General features: G+C 42.8%; 1 long non-coding RNA gene across 1 annotated transcript in view; it reads left to right on the top strand.

Moving 5' to 3' along the window:
• The window catches only part of LOC144801241 (uncharacterized), a 62,068-nt gene extending 40,781 nt beyond the window's left edge, over positions 1-21,287 (top strand). The window contains exons 2-4 of the long non-coding RNA XR_013605101.1: positions 20,392-20,468; positions 20,608-20,732; positions 21,214-21,287. This is a non-coding gene — a long non-coding RNA (uncharacterized LOC144801241). The remainder of the gene's footprint in view (positions 1-20,391; positions 20,469-20,607; positions 20,733-21,213) is intronic.
• The last annotated feature ends 4,132 nt before the right edge of the window (positions 21,288-25,419 follow it).

Below are 25,419 nucleotides of genomic sequence, written 5' to 3'. Positions count from 1 at the left end.
TAGTTCATACGGACTGAAACCTTTTAGAGAATTTCCTGACAGATTATTAAGACTACATTGGACACTTGTTAAATGTTTGACCCACCCATCACCCGTACCTAATACCCTCGCCGTTATAGATTGCTTTATGTCTCGGTTTGTTTCTTTCCACAATCCCGTTTCCCTCAGGACGGAAGTGACAAGAGTACCGCAATGCAATGACCATGCTGGTCATGGCCTCCTTATAAGCTCGAGAGCTAAAAGCAGGACCCTGGTCAGAATGTAGCATGCCAATTGCGTATGTGCCGATATAGACTCGCAAATCTTTTATAACAGTTCTGGCGTCAGCCGAGCGCTGGTGTCTACATTTTAAGTGAATCTAGTCTTAAATAATATACATTGGGACGCATGCTTCCTGTTTAATCATGCGTATAGATCGCCTTATGCTTTCTATTAGGTGTTCTGGCACTACTTCGGCCGGTTCGCCACTGCGATCTGTGTTGCAGTTTTCACAATTTTTTGCAAATTTGTGATTATCCACGTTCATTCCCGGCCACCAGTATTCTGATTGTAATTCTGTCAGATATTCTTTGATCATCTGATGCCTTAGACCTAATCCCATGTGTGCTTCTTGTATTAAGAAGATTCTCCTGTTCGTGTTTGGAATCACTCTATCCCCCACTCCAGGGATTCGAGCAAAAGGAACGGAGTTTGCATCGATTATGTATGTATAATTGAGTTCACGGGTAATGCTGCACAGTCGCCTTTTGAAGACGTTTTTACCGCCAGCACGGTTTCCCCGTCTATGTATTTTTCTGAATGCTTTTTTGTGGCTACGGAAGCCGGATTAGTTGCTTCCGCTGTGGCTGTCTCAGCCAATGAATTCCCTGCAGCGTGAACGCCATCACGCTGATGACTCAGTGTATGTATCACTTGAGTCTTTTGTAGTTCTTTCTGTAAAAGAACTACTTGTTCCCAAAGCGATTTTTGCTTGATTGTGTCATCTTTGTAACCGTTTTGAACCCATTTCTGCAAGTCATTATTGTATGATTTGACGCAGGAATGCGAATCACACACTATTAGTGTCGGGAATTCGCGATCGGCAATGTCGAGCGCCATTTTTAAAGCTATTAATTCAGTTTGTTGACCTGAATTGTCTTTTACAGATTGTGATATTGTTACCAGTGGCATCAATTTACATCCGCGCCACCGGCATTTAACAACCTCGCACGTAGCCTTATAAGTTTGTTTTCCCCAAACTGAGGGTTGTGCATATCCGTCTGTATATATTACACAGGCGTACTGTTTTATAGGCAGAATGTCGTTAGGCAGAGGATATTCTTTTTCATATGTTAGAAATCTCAATTTTTTCATTTCCGGATCAAAATAGTATTTCACTTTTTCTGTAGCAAGAGAATTTTCCCATTGTATCCATTTTGGATCTAATGCCACGGTAGTTAAATTACATGGGCTTGTTAATGCCTCGAAGGCTGATTCTGCTTTTAAAACAGTAATCCGTCTGCCTTGGGCCTGGGCGCTTTCTTTTGCTACAGCTGTTTGAACCGCATTTACAAAATTTTTCGCAAGATTGAATGATTTTTCAGCTTGTGAGTACAAGTGTGATTTGTACGCTATTGGTACCTTTTCCCCTCATTAGAGGTCAGGTACGTGAATCCGCATCTTCCTGGGATGACTCGGATTACAAGGTCGCGTGTATTATCGCGAGTTTGCAATTTTGTTTTTGCCAACATGTCTGTTTGCAATGATCTAAAAATTTCTGTGTGTTTTTGAGTCCAATTGATTGGTTTAAAATCAGGTTTTATTAATTCATAGAGAGGTTTAACCCTCTCTGCATAATTTAGAATGTAAGTTCTTCCGAAATTCAGGAAACCTAGTATTGATTGTAAGTTCCTCAGCGTTTTTGGTGCTTGGAGTACAGCACACTTCTCTAAGAAATTGTCTGCCAGGCTTTTGCCTTCACTTGATAATTCATATCCTAAAAACAGGACTGTTAGATGGGCAATTCGGGACTTTTTAAAGTTGAATTTGTAACCCTCTGCAGCAAACCCAAGTATTATGGTGTTTACTCTTTTCAGGTGAGTATCCAAGTCATCATCTGTCAGATAGATGTCATCGACATAAGATAATGCTTCATCATCATATATTTGTAGTAACTCTGTTACTCTTGCTGAGAATAATCCTGGGCTGTTCTTGAACCCCTGTGGGAGTCGACAGAAATTTTCCTGCGAGCCCATTATTGAGAAAGCGGTCAAATACCTGCTTTCAGGTGCAATGTTTTGACAAAAGAATCCATTAGAGATGTCTAATGGTGTTTTGTATTTTTTGCACACGATGTTATTCATTAGTGCTGCACTGTGTGAGTTTTGTACTGCAAATGTTTTGCAACATTAGTTAAGGTGTCTGTAGTCCAAAACTAGACGATATGAATCGTCTGGCTTGGAGACAGGAAACAAAGGATTGTTCATTTGTGAGGTGCATGTTTCAATCACCCCCTGGTATTCAAGTTGATCTAAGATCTCCCTGACCTGTTTTTTAGCTTCTTGCTTAATTGGGTACTGCCTTTGTGCAGTTGGTTGACATTTTAATTGGATTTTGTGAGGAGGAGAGTCCTCATCCCATCCTACATGAGTTTTATATATTGCAGGAGCTTGGGCTACTGCCCACTTTCTTGCAAGTGTATATTTTTTATGAATTGGAATGTGATTTGAGAAGGCAGGCATAATCATTTCTTCGCCATGAGGGCACTCCCTGACAAACTCTGGTGGCCAGTCTTTTTCAGCTAAAAGGATGTCATAGCCTTTGGAAAGGTTATCCCAAAATAGACCCCTTATTTTCCTAGTCTTATCTCCCTCTATACGTAATGTTATCTCATATATTTTATGAGGTTTGCTAACTCTGCTGTCTGCAGTTTCCACTTGAATGTATTCATTCGTGTCCACATTCTCCAGATGATTCATCAGGATCTTGCGAGCTATGGTCACTTCTGCTGCGCTGTCTAGCGCTGTCTGGGCCCACTCTCCGTTTTTCAGCTGTGTCCTCAGTATCCTCGGCATGTTTGACTATTTTAATGCTGGCTACCTTTTTTCTTGGAAATTGTAATTTTTTACTTTGATGAGCAGGTTCCTTGTCTTTGGACTTGACGTGCTCTTCCCTTTGTTCTGACCGTCCTCTTCTTTCCGATTTCTGCGAGGAAGTCTGAAAAGATCGAGAGGGACGTGTATCAATATCTTGATATCTATCAGGTTTCTTTATATTATCCCTATTTCTAAGGTTGTATCTTTTCTCAGAGGGCTCCCTCTGGGAAGACTTGTGTCCTTGGTCCGGAGATCTTTCTCTCCGCCGCGGAGCCCTTCCTCTGGACTGGAATCTTTTTTTCTTTGGGAGTGGATTGTTTATTTCCATCCCAGCTCTTTTTTGGAGTGTTTAGATTATTTTTAATAAATATTTTTTCTGGATTTTCAGTTAGTTGGGGTTTTACTGGTTTCCCACCCAAACTATCTCTTCCTAGTTCTTCATAGGATTTTTCTATGATTCTGACAAGTTCAAATGGTTGTTCTGCTATATCTGTTTCTTTCAATTTCTGGAGGAATGTTATATCCTCCGTTGCCAATTGAACCAACTCTCTATATGCCTGTGTTAATTCTTTTATTTTAACTAAGAGTTCTTCACTTGACATTTTTTCAATGTCTGGATGTTGTGTGTGGCTGGCTAGAACCGGCCACGTTGCTACTGGTCTACCTAGTGGACCGAGCCTGGTGATGTGATTATTATGTTTTAGAGGCGCCTTTAAACCAGAGCAGGTGCTCTTGGTATTTTAATGGGATTTCCACCTCCTCGAAAGGGGTGTACTCTTCCGGAGGTTCCTCTATTTTGTAATAGGGGAATTCGTGTGTGACAGCTTTTGCTGCTGGAAAGTTTATCCATGAATAGAATACCTCTGTCTGCCGATATTCATGTGCCTCAATTACGAATATGACTGTACCACCTCTCGATGTCAGTGCATTTTCTATAAGTTTAAGAGTTATAGTTTTTCTTATGTTTTCCGGGATGATAATTGCACCCGGTTAATTTTCATTAAACCCTGTAACATCGAAATCCGCGTTGATTTGCATCTACTGCAGTTTCACCGGTTTCGTTGTTGTCGCTGTTAGTTGACATTGTTTTAATGAAAGTTTGCAGAGCAGGTTTCCAAGGAAACAAAGATTAGGTGCACAATATTTTGGAACACCGTATCCTTCAACGTTGAATAAACCAAAAACTATACATAGAAATCTCTTCCTACTAAGTTCCGGCGGATTTTTAACCTTTTACCCACTCCAGACGTCTTTTGGAGTATTTACGGGAAAAGGGTCTGTGTGAAAAAGCACGACTGAGTTACTCTAACGTCTTGCGTTAGATTTCTCGCCTTACCAAACATTGGGCGCCATGTAGTGTAGTTCCTATATTCCCAATAGGCTCTGCGCATTGGAATAATATATTCAGCAGTGTAGACGTAGGACTGAGGTTATCTAGGTCTCTACTGACTATATTAGACTTAAGGTTTGCCAGCTAGCTCAGAGGTCACTAGAATCTTTCTCGAATAAACGAGGAGGAGTTTAACCTCCCTGGATAGCCAAGAAGGGATTAGCTTCTGACAACCATAAAACATGACAACTTTGCTCTCCCTGAATAAGAGTGTATCTCTAGAGTCATGTGAAAATAAAAGACAGCTATTTCACTCAGCCAAATGTGCGTACTTAGTTTCCCCAGAATACAGAGAAAAGAGAGACGGGCGTTTTCAATAAAAGGTGTTATTTATTGAGCAGTCTTCTTCCTCATACAAGAGAAAGGAATTGCCACGATTGTAATACTCATGGTAAAGTAAAGTGCGTACAGTAAAAGGAGGATTATAAAATAATACTGTAAAAACATTGATATGGTTTCTTAGCCATATGATACTTTAAAATAGATAAAATAGATACATACATATATACATTGACTAATCGTACTCAATTGGTGCTTCAAACTACGCCTACCCCGGTGTACCTGACCTAAGCCTAATACGTGGGAGGGAGTAAGTAAGTAGCAGTTTAAGTTAAGTTTGTTTTGCCAAGAATCTGACTCAAGAATTCTCTGTAAGGGTTTAGTCAGTTCCGTACCTGGGTAATAGAAAGCAGGAGGTCTGGTATCTCTCTCTCAGGACTCGATATCCCAGCAACCCGCAAGGGTAGGCTGGAAACGCCGGAGCTGGATTTCTCGGCCGGAGAAAAGACAGCGTCTTTCTCAGCGCGTCAAGGAGGAGGGGCAGCGTCCGTGGGCTCTCGCATCAGCTGGGCTCTCGGAAGTAGATAGCTGCTCTGCTCCAGAATTACCACTGTGTGTTTGCTTAAGGCAACGTTGGTATATTTATACCTGAAAGGTGCCTGGGTTTGACGTAAGGTTGGACATAAGACGTCAATAAAGATGTCACTAAGAACTGGCCGTTCTTACAGTGCTTTACTGGAGTTCTAGGACGAAATCAAAACAAAGGCAAGGGGGATTTCCCAGGTTGCTGGAGGCTTGGTTTTGTTTAGAGAACTCAGTGTGCTTACTAGGGGGCCGGAGAAGTAGCCTTGCTTAATGTGACAGCATGTGCTACGACTGAATTATGGATATGAATATTATGCCGTTGTATGGATATTATTGATTATAACCGGACAAGGGCATAAAATAGGAATATCGATTCAGGTTTCCTAGATAACACACTACAATATAATTACTTGTAGGGGTTGCCACAGTGGCGGTGCGTCCATTGAGGGCGCTGGGGCGTTGCCCCACTAATGCCACGGCTTTCAAATTCTTCGTTCTACTACTCTGACGCTAATGCCAATCAGGACTCCTAAGTGGAATTAGCGTCAGGAATAGTAATTTTCACCCCTACGCTATCCAACGCTTTCCCCGACTTTTGCACCCATTGGAGTGGGATAGTCATTTTAACCCCTACACTATCCAACGCTTTCCCTACTGATGCACTATTTGGAGTGGGAATAGTAATTTTTACACCTACGCTATCCAATGCTTTCCCTACTGTTGCACTCTTTGGAGTTGGAATAGTAATTTTTACCTCTACGCTAACCAACGCTTTCCCTACTGTTGCACTCACTGGAGTGAGAATAGTAATTTTTACCCCTACGCTATCCAACGCTTTCCCCACTGTTGCACCCACTGGAGTGGGAATAGTAATTTTTACCTCTACGCTATCCAACGCTTTCCCTAGTCTTGCACCCACTGGAGTGGGAATAGTAATTTTTACCCCTACGCTATCCAACGCTTTCCCTACTGTTGCACTCTTTGGAGTGGGAATAGTAATTGTAACACCTACGCTATCCAACGCTTTCCCTACTGTTGCACTATTTGAAGTGGGAATAGTAATTTTTACCCCTACGCTATCCAATGCTTTCCCTACTGTTGCACTCTTTGGAGTTGGAATAGTAATTTTTACCCCTACTCTATCCAACGCTTTCCCTACTGTTGCACCCACTGGAGTGGGAATAGTAATTTTTACACTTCCGCTATTGTACGGTAATAATATTGGATATTATTTAATTATATTATGTTACTATATATATATATATATATATATGTTTTAACAAATATGATTGTAACTTTCATTAAGTATTTAATTATTATAAGTTAATTTAAGTATTTTTAAGTATATTTTAGTAATTAATTTTTAATATTAATTTAATTTAACACTGTTTTTAATAAAGTCGATATTTTTATAAACTAAGAGGCAGATTTACGTTGCCTGACGCATCTCTGCAAATCGGCAGAGATGCGCCAGGAAAGATTTATCCTTGCGCCACCCATGATGCGCCGCATTTACAATGCGGCGCATCATGGCGCAGGAATGAACAGACGCGTGTCGCATCTTGGGCATAAAGTTGGCGCAGTGCTGAAGTTGTGTTGCGAGCGGCACGCAACTCCATCACTGTTCCAACTTGCCCTATCTTTAATGTGGTGCGTCAAGCCTTACGCCTGCTTCAAGCAGGCGCAGGGTTTTGACGCATCAGCGTTGGGAAAGTGACTCAGTGAAATCTTGTAGATTTCACTGAGTCACTTTTCAGGGGCGTTCCTGCGACGGAACGCCCCCCCTGCACCGGAATGCCTACACGAAACCTGACGCAGGTTTCATGTGGCGCAGGGCCTTACACCGTGACGCATCTCCATAGATGCGTCACGTTGTAAATGCCTCGTAGGGATGCGCCACGTTTACGCCGCCTTGCGTGATGCAACAGCGGCGTAAACGTGGCGCATGGGGCTTATAAATCTGTCCCTATATTTTTGTAAACGATATTTTTTACTCGATATTTTTGTACTTACCTGTTTGTAGATACAAACTCGATATTCTGTCTGTCGATATTTTGTCGCCGATATTTTTGATAGTAGATATTATGTCCCTCGATATTATGTCAGTGATCCCATCTCCTGTTATTATTGAACCTGCTTCACAGTGTTAAAATGATCGCTGTTTTATCGGCAGGAAACTGCCGATAAAACGGCGATAATGGGCTTGATAATACGTCCTTGTTAATTCCCATAGAAGCCCATGTTAACCTCAGAACATGGGCTCCTATGGGAATTAACAAGGGCGTATTATCAAGCCCATTATCCCCGATTTATCGGCTGTTTCCTGCCGATAAAACGGCGATAATTTTAACACGGGTCCTTGATAATATGCCTCATAATTCCACCAAAGGTACCTCCAGCACCAGCCTGAAATCTCTATATTGTCTTTATTAGACTTAGGGAGCCTCCCTTCTTTCGAGCCACTTTATTCACACCCTTTGCAGTTCCTTTCTTGGGAAGTTGCTTTCATGATAGTTATCACGTCTCTTAGATCTATCCGTCAAACGTAAACATTGTATTGATTCGGCTTACAATAGTAGACCATACAATATAACACACACGATTCAAGAAAAATAAAACAACACCTGTACAAATTCTATTGTCCTATCACATTTCAGAAAACTACCATTTAAAAAAAAGTAAAAGCAATCGAATAATATGCATAAATAAAAATAGTCAATTACTGTATGAAAATAAGTCAATCTCTCCTGCCATCTCAATGCAATATCTACGCTGTCATTTTACTATTAGATGTTGACATATGGATACATTATACTCCAAATACCCAACAGTGTATGCCAATCCCTCCTGACTCCAGGACCCATTAACCCTCAGATGCAAGTATAGGTGGGTGAGATTTGATATATAAACCCAATTCTACAATTAGTTGATTGGTTCCTCTGTCCTAATGAAGTTACCTTGCTTTTCTTCTAAAATACAGATGTGCTTAGTCAAATATCTGTCTAAAATGTATTGTGCGGGTGTAGGTAGAGTCTCCTGGCTGTAAAGGAATAAGAGCATAATGGCATAAAGTGCAATCCCATTTCATCACCACCTTAAGGGCATTGCAAGCAGTAGTCTGATTTTTATCTGACCAAGTCCTCGTGTACGTTCGTAAAGAGTGTAGCTTGAATTTATCAATACATTTCTCTTTATTCCAGGGTAAACCTTGTCCAGACTCTTGCCGCAGAGGAGGGCAGGTTTGGTTTCCTGGAACAGTAAAAAGAGCCTACCTCCCTGCAAATTGAACACTTGTGACCAGGACTTGTCTTTAATTACTTCCAGTGTAGAATGAATCCTCTTCTATGGATTCGTTCAAAACTTCTGACATCCTATGCTAACTAAAGACCTTGCAATGTGGTTGAACCATGGCATGTTTTTTGAGTTGTTGTGTTTTGCTAGATTTGTTCGAACTTAGGGGCATATTACCAAGGGTGGCGATAGGCAATTATCGCCGGTTTAGCGGCCGTTTTCAGCCGCTTAGCGACGATAATTCTATCGCTCTATTAGCAAGCTGTCGCTAACTGATGTTAGCGACAGCTTTTAGGCGATAGCTAGCGGTTTGGGTCCCGCTTTGCATGTCAGCGATATTTATCGCTATTAACATGCAAAGTGGGCGTACCCAACCTGTTAGCGACTGAAAGCAGTCGCTAACGTCGCAGGCATAGCGATGGAAATATTCCCGCTATCGCCAAAAACCGACGCCTGCTCAGACCAGTTCTTAGCCATATTATACAATGGGAGGTGGATAACATGGCTAAGAGCATTTCGTCGCTAATGCGTGAATATCGCTGTATTATCAGCGATATTCACGCATTTCGCCGCGATATTGTAGCACAATGGAGAAAAACGTTGCTAATAGCATGTTTTCTTTGCTAACATATCCAGCGATAGGCAGCGATAAAAAAATCGTCGCTAAGCCTATTTAGCGATAATTATCGCTACTTGTTGTTAATATGCCCCTTAATATCCATCCAGACCCGCTCCCAGTGTGAGCGGCTTCCCATTCCCATTCCTATGCATGTATCTGCTGCTGCCGGGTTGGTAATGCTGAGTGGTAGTCACAGGCCGTGGAAGGTAATATACTATGCTCATAAACTGGTGGACCATGGCATTACGCAACCCTATATCTTGTGGATTGACTGTAGGCGGTGGTAGTGCATCATCAGCCTCAATTGTACGCACGGTTATAATAAAACTTGGCTAATCTTGCTCAGTTGTCCACCTCGTTCACAAGCCAATCTCAGTATTGAACTTGGATGTGAATATGGGTCAGGAGCCCGGCTTCGTTATAGGGGGTTTTCAAATATGAATAAGGTTCCAGTTTCCCTTCTTTAATGAGAATGCCGCATCTAAACATGGTCTCCTTTTACACCAGTATTGCTTCTGCCAAAGCGGTGTCAGACCTCCATGTTATGGTTGTTCCTCGTTTATCCACTAAGGCAGGGATTGGAGATAAAAGCTACCCTGTACAAATTGTGCGATGTTACATCCGATAGACCTGGTAATGTTCTATTCACTTTTATCATGTTGGCTCTATTTAGGATATCTTGTTGGCCCCTTGACTGATAAGTAGGTGTAAATAAGATAACTTTTTGGAGGTGTTGGAAGTAAACTCCAGATCATTCGGGACCATAGGGCTATGGTGCTTATACAAATATGTGGAGCTACTGCTATTGAACATGTTGATCAAGTGTCCATCTTTGATTATTCAGGATCTGTGCTTTTGCAATTGGCCATCTTTTGAGGCAGATACTATGGGCCCGATTCACAGAACTAACTTAAGACAAAATCCTAAACTTACTACCATTTTGGTATTCACAGAAGGCACTTACTCATGTTGGTATTCACAGAAGACACTTACTCATTTCGGTATTCACAGAAGGTAGGAATCCTAACTTTAGGAATCCCAAATTCCTTCTGTGAATACCGAAAGTCTTAAAGTTAGGATTTGTCTCAATTTAGTAGTAGTAAAGTTAGGACTCCTAACTTTAGGACTCCTAAATGCCTTCTGTGAATACCAAAAGTCTTAAAATTAGGATTTTTCTCAATTTAGTAGTAGTAAAGTTAGGACTCCTAACTTTAGGACTCCTAAATGCCTTCTGTGAATACCGAAAGTCTTACAATTAGGATTTTTCTCAGTTTAGTAGTAGTAAAGTTAGGACTTTGGAGTAAGTGCCTTCTGTGAATACGAAAATGGTAGTAAGTTTAGGATTTTGTCTTAAATTAGTTCTGTGAATCGAGCCCTACGACTGTAAAAGGAATTAAGATTATATCAAAGTGGCCTTTGAGCCCAACCCGGGCACTAGCTCATCTGCCCAGTTGCATACACGTGGGGGTTTATTGATAGTGCTATGCAGAAGCTCAACAATGATGGCTGGCTACTTTCTCTGGTTCAATTGTGGATGGTCATTAGTTGGTGCAGCTGCATTTACTATTGTTCCTCTGGGGGCTTCCAAGGCTGCACATCTGCTGCTTACTTCTCTCCTAGCTGCTTCTTGGTTTGCGCAGTAAAGTGGTTGAGCATGGCATATGCAAAAGCTCTGAGCACGCTAGGCCAGAAGTATCCGGTGGGCAGCTAACTTGTCAAAATGACAGCAGGATAAACTTTTGGCTGAGCCAGTGAAAGTATTTACTGCTGCTCTTCTGTGTGACTGGCATGATGATCATAAGCGGTTTTCAGTATGTTGAGTTTCTACCAGTGATGACCGTAATGCAGCAGCAGCCTGTGCATGGAAGAGCGCTCTGTATCATCAAGTAAGGAGGGGTCCGGCGAGACCTCTTGCGGTGATCCCTCATTATTTGATGAGACTGATTGCTTGACGTGTACAAAGTGGGGTACCCATTAGGCTGAAGAGAGGTATTGAAAGTCGCCCATCAGATGCAACGGTGTACAGTTAACAACAACACTGTGGGCCTCGCTCACAAAGACTGTGTAGTAACAACGTAGTAACACCTTTTAGATTATACGTCATTTGTCTTTATTAGACAAGCCACAGATAACATCCAGTAAGGTTACAGGTCAATTCATAATGCCTTCACAACCGATTACACTCAAATGCCTCACACAGAATAAAGAATAATACAAGAACTCCAAATTCTAGAATCCACAAATATAATTAAATAAATACAACTTACCACAAGCTAGCTATCTACTACACATCTTCCCCCTTTTGAAAAAATAAAATAAAATAAAACTGAATAACAAATAAATTCATTGTATCTTTCAGGTCTTTTAACAACTCTACCAAAAGACGTTTGAACCTTAGATAAAGGTCTATTACAGATAGCAATATCATGAGGATTATCATTAGAATTAACCACAGGATCACAAGGAATAGAGGATGATTCTAAGGTATTATCATAACACCAAATTGGAGATGATGAACAATGTTGAGAGGATGATGGTGAATCATCAAGGACAGAACGGGCCAATGCTAGGCGACTCATATGCCAGGTCTCACCATTGTCCAAAGTAACAGTGTTATGATGAATATTGGAAATTCACCTAGGTTGAGAAAATGTGTTAAACCCTTTAGGTACTTTCCTTGGATTTTTAACACAAACCCACTGACCAACTTGTAAATCAGATGGACGGGTGCCATGTTTGGCATCATAAGACAATCTGGTTTTTCTTGAGAACTATTCAATGTACTTTTAACATCATCAAGATTACAAACAAAATTCAGTTTCGCTTCATCCATCCAGGATTGGTTTAAAAGAATGGAACTCTACATTGCATGAGATAAAAGGGACTTTTTCCTAAAGAAGGATGAGGGATAACTTTTTAAGACCATCACATTTTCTTTAGTTCATCATCTCAAGATAGTTTGGAATTTCTGCATAACTGCAAGGTATCTTTAATAACTCTATTTAACCTTTCCACAACGCCATTACAGGAAGGATGAGAGAGATCTTACTCCTGAGGCACAGCCGGGAGCGTTTTGCTGAAAAACATTGTGATTTTAAAATTGTGTGTTAGAACTTGTATTTTTAAAACCCACAACCCTCCCTTGCCTGCACTCTGTTTGGGGCACTTTTCTTATCTGTATTCACCCGAGCAGCCAAGATATACGCTGCTGCGGGATTGTTATTTCTCTTTGACGCCATCAGCGAGTGAGCCGGTCTTGTGGCCACGCCCACTCGCTCGAGGCCACGCCCCCTCCGCCTACTTAATCGAGCTGAATGCTAGCTCTCCAGAGATCTTACTCCTGAGGCACAGCCGGGAGCGTTTTGCTGAAAAACATCGTGATTTTAAAATTGTGTGTTAGAACTTGTATTTTTAAAACCCACAACCCTCCCTTGCCTGCACTCCGTTTGGGGCACTTTTCTTATTTGTATTCACCCGAGCAGCTGAGATATACGCTGCTGCGGGATTGTTATTTCTCTTTGACGCCATCAGCGAGTGAGCCGGTCTTGTGGCCACGCCCACTCGCTCGAGGCCACGCCCCCTCCGCCTACTTAATCGAGCTGAATGCTAGCTCTCCAGAGATCTTACTCCTGCGGCACAGCCGGGAGCGTTTTGCTGAAAAACATTGTGATTTTAAAATTGTGTGTTAGAACTTGTATTTTTAAAACCCACAACCCTCCCTTGCCTGCACTCCGTTTGGGGCACTTTTCTTATCTGTATTCACCCGAGCAGCCGAGATATACGCTGCTGCGGGATTGTTATTTCTCTTTGACGCCATCAGCGAGTGAGCCGGTCTTGTGGCCATGCCCACTCGCTCGAGGCCACGCCCCCTCCGCCTACTTAATCGAGCTGAATGCTAGCTCTCCAGAGATCTTACTCCTGAGGCACAGCCGGGAGCGTTTTGCTGAAAAACATCGTGATTTTAAAATTGTGTGTTAGAACTTGTATTTTTAAAACCCACAACCCTCCCTTGCCTGCACTCCGTTTGGGGCACTTTTCTTATCTGTATTCACCCGAGCAGCCGAGATATACGCTGCTGCGGGATTGTTATTTCTCTTTGACGCCATCAGCGAGTGAGCCGGTCTTGTGGCCACGCCCACTCGCTCGAGGCCACGCCCCCTACACCTATATAAGATGGGCTTTCCACGTACGCGCAGCGGACGCGCCGAAGGCGCGCCTAAGGCAAGCCCGTCTGGGCCCGTCCGGGCCCAGCCGGACCCAGGCCCAGTTACTCTGCCCGTTCCATCAAAAGACCGACTGGTCTACACGAGTGACATGCTCCTTGCTCTCCACTCGGAAAAAAATCCGGAGTGTAGCTACATCCAAGCAGAAGGTAAACCCTACATTAATTGTGAACTGTGTAACCCTGATACCATCCCCGCTGGTAACTCTGGAATACAGATGGGCCTTCTCAATTGTCGGTCCCTCCCTCAGCACACTCATGAAACTAACCTGTTGATTCAGGACCTTGGTCTGGACGTTTTGTTTCTTACTGAAACGTGGCTTACTGCTTGGTCAGAGGCTGACATTGTCAACGCACTACCCCCTGGCTACCTAATTCAAACCCTACACAGACCTCGTGGCAGAGGGGGTGGCCTTGCGATAATCTACAGAGAACACCTCGCTTGTAGAACCAGTAATGCCGACATTGAAGACTGTGAGAGCTGCCACTTCGCTCTTCAAATATCCCCTGTACACTCCCTCTCGGGGCTGCTGATCTACCGCCCGCCGGGAACTCCAGGGAAATTCTCTAGTGCTCTTGTTGACATTGTTTCTCAAATAGCATCCTCTTCTCCCAACTTCCTTCTCGTGGGTGACCTCAATCTGCACATATCAGACCCCACAGATCTAACGGCGTCCGAACTCCTCCTCGACCTCAAGTCTTTTGATATCCGGTTAGTCAATGAAGGACCTACCCACGACAAGGGGCACCTCCTGGACCCTGTCTTTACCAACATCACGGACATCACCACTAGCTCCCCCCGGCCCCTTCCCTGGACAGACCACTTTTTAATTCCCATTTTTTGGAATTTCCTCATTCCACCCACCCAACAGACTAAAACTCGGGTCATCGACCGGCGCTGGCACAAACTTGTGCCAGACGAATGGATCACCATTCTCAGGGACTCTCTCCCCTCCCCTATCCCAGACCCAGCCAATGCTGATAATCAGTTAAATTCTTGGCTTACCTCTTCATTGGACAAACTTCTCCCCAAAACCACCACCCTCAGGCGAATCAAAAGAGTGAGCCCTGCCCCTTGGTACACTCCGGAGCTCAATCTTTTACGGAAAGAATGTAAAAGAACGGAGCGCTCCTGGAGGAAGGATAAGTCAATCGCTAAGAAGGATGCTTACCACACCTCCTTAAAAAATTACAAGAATGCCCTTCGCAATACTAAAAGCATATTTTTCCAGGAAAGGATAAAAAACTCCGCTTGCTCCAGCAAGGAAACTTTTATCATTTTAAAAGAACTACTTAAAGCTCCTGACTCCGGACCAAGAACTCCGCCAGACCCCAAAGCAGATGAAGAAAAATGCCTTAAACTGGCCAACTTCTTCGAGGAGAAGATTCAGAAAATCCTTGCCTCCATTCCTCCTACTAATCTCAGCGAGGAAGAAGGGACCAACATGATTTCCACCTCTCCCCGTCTAACCTTATGGGGACCAGTAACAGCCGAAGAGGTCGCAACCACGCTAGAAACCATAAAAAGCGGCTCTTCTAGGGATCCTGTCCCGCTACGCACCCTTAAGAAAGTAGCCCCGACCATCGTCTCTCTTCTTACCCATCTCATTAATGCCTCACTGCTACAGGGAATTGTCCCCTCTAGCTGGAAGGCGGCTGTCGTCAAGGCGCTACTGAAAAAACCCTCCCTGGACCCCTCGGATCTGGCCAACTATAGGCCAATCTCCCTTCTCCCCGGAACCAGCAAAATCGCTGAAAAGCTTGTGAACAAAAAACTTTCGCAGTACCTGGAAACCAACAATCTGCTTAGGTGCTCGCAGACCGGATTCCGCCCAGGGCAGGGCACTGACATCGCCCTTCTCGCAGCGGTGGAAGAAGCCAGAGCACTTCTGGACGAGGGAGGATCAGTGGCAGTGATCCTCCTGGACCTCAGTGCGGCCTTCGACACCGTTAACCACCGGATCCTAATCCATCGATTTAGGAATATCGGTGGGGATGGCACTGCGCTGACCTGGCTCACCTCTTTCCTTAGCCAACGATCCTTTCAGGTCTGGGAGAATGACACACGCTCCCCCGAAATCCCCCTCCAATGCGGTGTGCCCCAGGGTTCATCCCTGAGCCCGACATTATTTAATGTCTACATGTCCCCATTGGAGGAGGTCGTCAACCCGTTCGGAGTGAGTGTCATCAGTTACGCTGATGATACTCAATTAGTGGTGTCTTTGTCTCACCCAAACCATGAACCATCGGATTTATACAACTGTCTGACACAAATACAAGGATGGATGAATAGCTCGTCTTTGAAACTTAACGGCTCAAAGACGGATATTCTCCTCCTCGGCCAGAAGGGGCTCTCCCTCTCGCAGAACATCTGGCCCCCCTGCATGGGTGATCCCCCTGCTCCTAAGTCTGAGATTAAAAGCCTGGGTATCTGGCTCGAAAAAGATCTGTCTTTCAAGACGCAAGCCAAAAAAAATCGCGGGGATTTGCTTTGGGCTCATTAAATCAACCAGGAAGATTCTGCCCTTACTTCCTCCTGCCTCCCAGAAACTGTTAATCCAAGGCCTTATTTTATCAAGGCTGGATTACAGTAACACCATCTACCTAGGTGCTCCCGAGGCAACCCTAGACAAATTACAGAGGATCCAGAACGCCGCGGCTCGGATCCTTACCAATACTCCGGCCAGAACTTCGGCCAAACCAGCCCTAAAACTCCTCCACTGGCTACCAGTGAGAGAGCGGGTGAAGTTCAAGGCTCTCTGTCTGTCTCACAGACTTCTACAAAGCAAAGCCCCCCCTATTCTAAGAAAATTTATCAGGCCTTACAAAGCCCCAAGAGCCCTCCGATCTGATCAGGAATACCTTATCACCATCCCCAGAGTCAAGAAGGTACGTACGGGTGGGCGGCGCTTTTCTGTTAACACTGCCCGCCTTTGGAATTCACTACCCCGCGACCTAAGAACGGAACCAGACTATCTCCGATTCAGGAAGCGGCTGAAAACGCACCTTTTCCCCTGATCTGACTTCCCCCTTCGCCCCAGTGACCCTCTGATGTACGGATCTTAGCGCTGGGATACTTACGGGTGACTACGCGCTTTATAAAATCTAATCTGATCTAATGATATAAGGGAGTAACATTGACAGTAAGAAAATTCGACATTTCTTTAGATTTAAATTGTACTCCGTTGTCAGTAAGTATAGAAGCAGGAAATCCTTCTTGTAAGAAAATAGACTCTAAAAATGTGATAACCGATTTCGTGTCAATTTTATCCACAATACTGAGCTCAAACCATTTTGAAAATATGTTCCAACACACTCATACCATCACAATATCGACATCTTTTTTGAGAAAGTTACAGCTGATTTATATGATTTGGAAAATCTCAATAAATATAGCCCGAAAATGAACTACAATATTATCTCAGCAGAAAGGTTGGCACTCAAACAGTTGAATAATGACTCGAGTATAGTCATTAGAGAGGCCGACAAAGGAGGCAATATTGTTATAATGAATCATGTAGATTATATGGGAGAGATCAAAAGACAAGTTGAAAACCACATGTTTTACAAGAAGATTAGCAACAACCCGATCCCTGAAAGTATCATTATGATCAATACACAGCTCATTGAGTGGAGAGACATGGGTCTCCTCAGTGAGGAGGAATACAGATTCCTGAGGGTTGATAGTCCATCTTTCCCCTGTATATATGTACTACCCAAGGTGCATAAGGGGGGTGATTTCCCCCCGGGAAGACCTATTATATCAGGAATCATTTCCCCTACGGACAAACTATCTAAATTTGTTGACCAAAAGCTCCAAAAACTGGTCCCCAACCTACCATCATTTGTTAGGGATAGTAATGATATCCTAACGAAATTTCTAGATTTTGAGTGGTCTGATGAGTTACTCTTCGTAACCCTTGATGTAGAAAGCCTCTACACTTCCATTAACAGAGAAGATGGGGTGAGAGCAATACGTTCTTTTTTGGATAAGGACGATGCTGGGTTATATGAATATAACGAGATGATAATCTCAATGATTGAAATCATCCTAACAAATAACTTTTTCCTATTTGACAACTGTTGGTACCAACAGATACATGGAACGGCCATGGGATCCAAGTTTGCTCCCTCTTATGCCTGCCTCTTCATGGGGTGGTTTGAGAGGGAGCATGCTTGGGGATGAGGTGCCTCCCCCTGGACCAGCAACATCGTGTACTGGGGGAGGTACATTGACAATGTCATCTGCCTCTGGTCTGGTACTACTGGACAGCTGGAGCAATATGTTACCTTCCTTAATGACAATCCCTTCAATATCAAATTTACTATGATGCACCACGAAAATCGCATCAACTTCCTTGACATCCAATTTTATGTAAAGGGGGGTCGGATTAATAGTACTCTGTACAGAAAGGAAACATCATGTAATTCAGTATTACATGCAGCAAGTGCACACCCTCGCTCTGTGAAAAATAACATTCCATACGGAGAGATGATAAGAATCCGACGAAACTGTAGTGAAGATGACACCTTTACTGCAAATATTAGGGATACTGTCAATAGATTTACAAAGAGAGGATATAACAAGAGAACACTTGAAAGAGCAGAGGAAAGAGTTAAAAATGTGAGTAGAGATGATACACTACAAGACAAAAAGAAGGGTGAGATTAAACATCCCAAAGCCAGATTTGTGACCCAATATACCACTCGCAGTGGTGCGGTCTTTAACATCCTCCGGAAACATTGGCACTTACTGCAGGATATCACAGGACTAAAGGAACACATTGAAAGTAGGCCCTCTGTAACATATAGGAGGGGCACATCTTTGATAAATACATTATGCCCTAGTTATGTTACAACTCCGAAAACCATTCCTACATGGCTCCCAAATAGACCAAAAGGTTTCTTTACATGCGGAATGTGCAATATTTGCCCTATGGGCAAAAACAAGACCTTTGAATTCAGTTACAATTCTAATAAAAATCATAAGATCAATCATTTTATCAATTGTAATACTACACATGTAGTATACGTGCTTGGATGTAGATGCGGTACTATTTACGTGGGCAGTACAGTACGCCCCCTAAAACTGAGGATACAAGAACATAGACGCGCAATTACAACAAGGGACATAAGATATCCCATCACGAACCACTACACTACCGAACACCCTGATGATCTTGAATTTTGGTTCCATGCAATAGACCACATTCCGACACCAAAAAGTGGTGGCAACAGAGAGCTTCTATTACGACAAAAGAAAGCTAAGTGGATTTGCCGACTGAGGGCCACCAGTCAAGGGCATAATAATGATTGTGAGATGCATTACTTTCTATGATGCCTAGAGAAGTTATTTATATTTCCCACTGGGCTCAGTGAGATGGATTACATTTAATGTGCATCATAAGTTAGAAATACCTAACATTTTAAATGAAATGAAATGGATTTAATTATGATTTTAATATGGGGACCAATTTTACTTATTCTCCCTATTATGTGCATTCATGATTCAACATTACGTTATTGTCAATTGTCAATAGGAAAGTATGAAAGGATTCTGTGCTATCCTCAATTATTGTACTCTTTTTCTAATTTCTTCTTTTTCCACCTTTTTTTCTTTTAATTTCTTTTTTGAGTTTGTTATATATGGAGGTGAGGAGGCTTTTCTAACTAGGATTTGATCATTATTAAAAGGTCGTGGTGAATGATATGAATATAGATCTAATCCCAAAGTTAGTATTTATTTGATTGAAATAAAAATGTTTAATATGACATGGACGGGGATTAGCAAAAACAGTGAGGCTTGTAAAAACCGCAATTAGAGACATGGATCCACCACTCTAAGATGGCGACTAAGTTATAACCGGCAAATACAAAAATTGGGTGTATCGGATACTATTAGATTAGATGATATAAATATAGATCTAATCTTGAAGGTAATATTTACCTGTTGAAATAATTTTTTTTTTAATATGACATGGATGGGGATTAGCAAAAACAATGAGGTTTGTAAAAACCGCAATCGGAGACATGGATCCACCACTCCGAAATGGCGACTAAATTATAACCGGCAAACACAAAAATTGGGTATATCGGACATGATTATACTTTAATAAACACATTATTCTTAATTATACTCCATTCTGATATGGGTTTTACATATCGCTATTGGTAGATACCTCGACTCTGCCCAAAAATGTCCATATTTTACGTATTCAAACATGGCGCCGATATTTATCGGCACCAACATACGAGCCAAAATTGATTGTACCTATGACGCGGAGGAAGGCAGTTCCAAGCTCGGTTTGTGACTCATTCATCCGCTGCACTTCTAGCGACTCTGTAAGCCCTGAAGAGGGAGGGGAGGTTACTCGACATGGTGGCTCTCGGTTTGTGGTACCTGTCATTGTGGCTGATGTTGTCAGTTTCTCCTAGAGCTCACGATTGGGGACCACGGATGCTTTTTTAAAATGTCTGTGCATGTTAGTGTGATATGGAGGGACCAAATCCAAAGAAATACAAGCATGTAAGAAACCGGGAATGGATTTGGTCCGGCTCCATATACATTGACATATATTTTTCCGCTTCGCCTATATTTTAGCTGGCTACATCGTGACGTTTCTTATGATTAGAATATATTGCGGGAATATTTCTCCCACAATCCTTTGATATATATACTTTCTGTAAAGTTCAAATTTGTCGTTGGGGTATATTAACGTACTTAGTCCGTTGGCCCCTTGGGTCAAGGTAAATCGCTTTTGGGTTTTGTGGATCCATACACGTTTATATTCCCTTTTCTCCCACATGTATCATAGTGGGCTTGTACTGGTATGTACACTAAGGATATGACAGTTGAGTTCTAGTTTCTCTGTAGACCGTACCCCTACCATAGTTGAGTTTAACGATATTACATTTATTATTTTCCTTACAGATACGGGCGGACAAAATTTAGGTTGAATCCTCCCAAAGATATCACACTGCGGGACCCTATTTGGGTATTTATTTTAGGTAAGAGTGTTCGCTTTTTTTATTCAAGTAGGGTGTTTCTCGGTTGAATTTGCTATGAGGAGGTTGTACTCACTCTTAGGGATTGATTCTTAGATTACATTGCAAATTGATATTCATGTAGGGTTTTGTTTTCTTACAGAATGGAGACTAACCACTCTATTTAATTAGTGGCCGCCATCCTCTGGGTGGCCTATTGTGAAATGACGATGCTTTGAATCCTTAATGATGGGTTTAAACTGCATGAAATTCTCCTCTTGTTGATAGGTGAGGAATCCTTTCAAAATGGAAGATGTTCTTCTTTCTCCTCCTTCACCCTCCCCCCCCCTTTTTTCCCCCTCCCTTTACCTCCCCCCCTTTTTTCGTTCCTCCCCCCTCTTTTTTCTCAGTTCTTTTTTCTTTTTTCACCTTTCCCTCTCTTTCTGTCTTATGTTGTTTAAAATTTTGTGTGTTAGATTAGACTTATATACAAAGTATTTATGATTGGTTTAGATTTGTTGTTTTCACTGGTGAATAAAGAGAACCAACAAATTGCAGAAATATGACGAAAATGAAACTGTATTTGGATATGTGTTGTGCTCTCTCATTCCTTTTTTCCTTTTGAGATTCATAATTTTAAATATATTATAGGATTAATTTGTATATATATAAAATTAGGGTTTTATTATGACTATGCACTTTGTGAGGTGGTGTTTTTTATCGAGTTTATTATTTGTTGTATTGACTATGTAATTTTACATTGTTTCAGCCCTGACGAAGTTCAATGTGAACGAAACGTGTTGGCTGAGGAATTTGTTTTAAATGAAAATTTAATAAAAGAACTTGAAAATATGAATTGGAGCTCATGAGCACTCCTTATTTGGTGCACCGTCCTTGTATACATGAACAAAGTGAGAGACTGATACAGATATTTGCATATTTAAACATTACTCACTAACCCATGTATTCACTAAGATACACTTTATCAGTCCGTTATACAATCAATTTTACACACAAAAAAATCATCCATTTAGACACTTATATACCCATTTATTCTTCCATCAACCTTGAGAATGTCAAAAGTATGTCTTACCTATGTCAAAAAATAAACCCTAAGTGGCAGATTTACAAGCCCCGTACGCCACATTTGCGCCACCGCTGCATCACTTTTGTGACGCAGAGGCGGCACAAAGCCAGCGCCATGCTGCGGGCTATTTACAACGCGACGCATCTAGGGAGATGCATCACGTTGTAAAGCCCAGCGCCACATGTGGGCGTTCCGGCACAGGGGGGGGGCGTTCCGGCGCAGGAACGCCTCCGAAAAGTGGCTGAGTGAAATCTACAAGATTTCACGAAGTCACTTTTACGGCCATGTTGCGACCAAACCCTGTGCCTGCTTGAAGCAGGCGTAAGGATTGACGCAGCATGTTAGGAATAGGGGTACCCTGAGCCTTGCTGGAGTTGCGTCGCGCTTGCTACTCCAGCAATGCGCCGCCTTTTCCCCTCTGGGATGCGACACGCATCTGCCATCCGTGTGCCGTGGTGCACCACATTGGAAATGTGGCCGATCAGTGATGGCGCACAGGTCACATGTGTCACAACTCTTCTGGCGCATCCCTGCTGACTAGCAGAGATTCGCCAGAAGTTGTAAATCTGCCCCTATGCATTTATTTCATCTTTAGCTTACGCTCTGATTGGCTGAACACAACACAAAGAGAAATGCGGCTGCTATTTCCGGACAGAGTGACTTGGTCCCCGTGTCCTGAAAATGAAAATAAGGTATAAGGTGGCAAGGGAGGCGAACCACGACTGGGGAAGAGGCCCTTCTGGCCAAATGTCCCAAAAATATTTTTGGGTTACCGCAATACCACGGGTGTCCTGAAGGAGCCAGTCCCACGGGAGCACATAGGGTGGCGTTGGCTCGCACAATAGTTTTGCGAGATTGGGAAATGTTTAAAAAAGGGCGGAAGCAGGGGGTGAATTTCTGCTGTGGGTTGCTGCACACTGACAGGTGACCCTGCGATGAGGTGTTAGCTGCCCAAAGGGGTCTGGGGACAGGGCCTGGCCTAAGACCAGGGCCTGCACACCAACTCCTACCAAGCAAAGTTAAAGACATTGGGGCATATTACCAACAAATAGCGATATTTATCGGTAAGTAGTGTTAGCGGCAATATTTTTATCGCCACGCATCACCAGTTTTTATCGCTGAGATAACTTGCAATTTGCAAAGTTTATCTCAAAAGCGATAAAAATCAGGCGAAATGCGTGAATATCGCTGAGAATGCAGCGATATTCACGCATTAGCGACGAAATGCTCTTAGCCATGTTATCCACCTCCCATTGGATAACATGGCTAAGAACTGATCTGAACAGGCGATAGCGGGAATATTTCCATCGCTGTGCCTGCCTTGCTAATAGGCGATAGCGACGTTAGCGACTGCTTTCAGTCGCTAACAGGTTGGGTACGCCCACTTTGCATGTCATTAGCGATAAACAGTGCTGACATGCAAAGTGGGCCCCAAACTGCTCGCTATCCCTTAAAAGCTGTCGCTAACATCAGTTAGCGACAGCTTGCTAATAGGGCGATGATATTATCGGCGCCCATTGTACTCTGGGGAGTTGGGATAAGAAGATATGGTAATAAAATATACTTTAAAAACATAGGGCCAGATTCACAGAACTAACTTAAGATAAAATCCTAAACTTACTACTGTTGGTATTCACAGAAGTTAGGATTTTGTCTTAAGACAGACGTAAGACAGACTTAAGAAAGACTTAAGTTAGGATTCTGTCTTAAGTCTGTCTTAAGTCTGTCTTATGTCTGTCTTAAGACAAAATCCTAACTTCTGTGAATACCAAAAGTAGTAAGTTTAGGATTTTGTCTTAAGTTAGTTCTGTGAATCAGCCCCATAATTTCACTGAAAAAATAAAAAAGTGAAAGCGACATTATAGTTAGGTGAAAATGTCACATACCATTTTAAACCAAAAGATTACACTGCGATTCAGCAGTTATTGTTAGGAAACTATAACTTGTGCCCTTGCCATGCACTGCTTATGTCCTCACATATTACCACACTCAGGCCATGTTCTGTGAAATCAGTGATAATATTACTGATGCGGAATGAATTACCATTATTGACAACAACACTGCACGGTACGGGCATTTGGGCCTGTGCGGCAGGAGCATGAAATCTGACGCAGCGATGCTTATGGTGATGGGTCAGTTCTTATAAATATGCGCCCCACGACAGAGAACTTACCTTGTGTTACTTCACATTTACCTAGCCATGCAGGGCTGCACAAGGTGGCCTTGCACTGCTTGGTAAATCTGTCTTATGGATTATTTTGTCCTTTTGTGATGTAAGGCAACACAATTCAATCATAAATCTGACCCTAAATATTGTATCCACACTTTGTGCTGCTATGTGCCACTTTGCTTTGGCACAACACATACCTAAAGTTTGGAAACATAAAACCCAAGCTCTAACTTGGGCCAGGTTTACAATATTTTGATGCACAGCATTGCAGCAAGCCTTCCCCTGCACTGGCGCACAATGGACTACCAAGCGCCAACCCCTGCGCCGTGGTGCAAGGGTGTCTGCGTTGTAGGGGTGATTGTTTTTGTGCAGGAAGGGACACCTTCCTTCACGAGAGGTGTTTTCCTCTTTCTATGTGTGCTGCATAATACAGCACACATCGAAAAAAGAAAAACACGTAGAAATAAAGGTATTACTCCTTGTTGTGCCTCCCCTGGGAGGCGTAGGAATACAACACATTCCCAGGTTTACCAAACACTGTAAATCTGGGAATGCGTCAGGTTCAATGGATGTTGCATGGAACCAGCCACAGCAGCACCCATGGAACACCCCTTCATGCAGAGTAACGCATGAGAGGGGGCCATAGTTGCAACGCCATGAAAAGCCATGCAGGGTGACTTTATGTGGCCTTGTAAGTAAGGGCAGGCACACTGCGCCGCCGGTGAGTCCAAAAAAGTGACGCACGGGGCTTATAAATAAGTCCCATAGAGCGTGCCCTGAGGGGATGTTAATTTGTGGCACAAATCCCTGTACAACACTTTTAGTAGCTAGGGATTCGAATCAAAAAGCATGGGTGGGAGTGTGGTGATGCCATGCACTACCCACTGGACTCCTGCTTTACACAAAATAATACAAAGTAACACAAACAGTTATTGTTTTCACTTTTAGGGCTACTTTTTGGTGCAAATGAAGGGCCTCATTTACAAGGCTGTTGGGCCACTGGTGCATCAGTTCTTTTGACGCACCGGCGGTGCTGTGTGCATACCCATATTTACAAGGAAAGAGGAAAACGCCATTAATGGGTATGTTTGTGCCGGAAGCTGTCCCTTCATGCACAAAAACAATCATCCCCACAACGCAGGCACCCTTGCAACATGACGCAAGGGTGCCTGGACTGGTGCAAGGCATCTAATTGTGCGCCAGTGCAGGGGAAAGCACATGAATGCGTTGTATTATTGTTAATACGACACATCTTTCTGCTTTTAAAATGAAGCAGCTCAGCGCAGCAAAATGGCTTGCGGCACTGCGTCATTTCTTTGTAAATGAGGCTCAGACTTTCCAAATAATAAAGCAGTGGTTTGCGTCATTTTCCATGACTGCACCAGCACAAATGTAATAAATCTGCCACAAAGTGTTGATAACTTGCCTCACCGTCTTAAAAAAAATCACAAAGAAAATGGTCCCCCCAGGAGGCAAATAAAAATGTAGAAAGGGCCATGTGAATGCAAGTGTAAATAAAAATGCATGACCCAACGATGACACAGCACCACCCATATAAAGTAGTGAATGAACCGCACCTCACAGCAAACTCAAACATCTTTGATTTGGCTTTTCTGTATCACCGTTTGGAACTGTCTCAACCTTGAAAAAAAAAAGTCTCCTCACATATCCATACTAATATAATAAAGAGAGAGCCCAAACCTTTGAGGCGGGTAATC

The sequence above is a fragment of the Lissotriton helveticus genome, chromosome 1_2 (assembly GCF_964261635.1).
Source record: "Lissotriton helveticus chromosome 1_2, aLisHel1.1, whole genome shotgun sequence".
NCBI lineage: Eukaryota > Metazoa > Chordata > Amphibia > Caudata > Salamandridae > Lissotriton > Lissotriton helveticus.
Note: the sequence above shows the minus strand (reverse complement) of the source record. Positions and strands in the feature narration are given on the sequence as shown.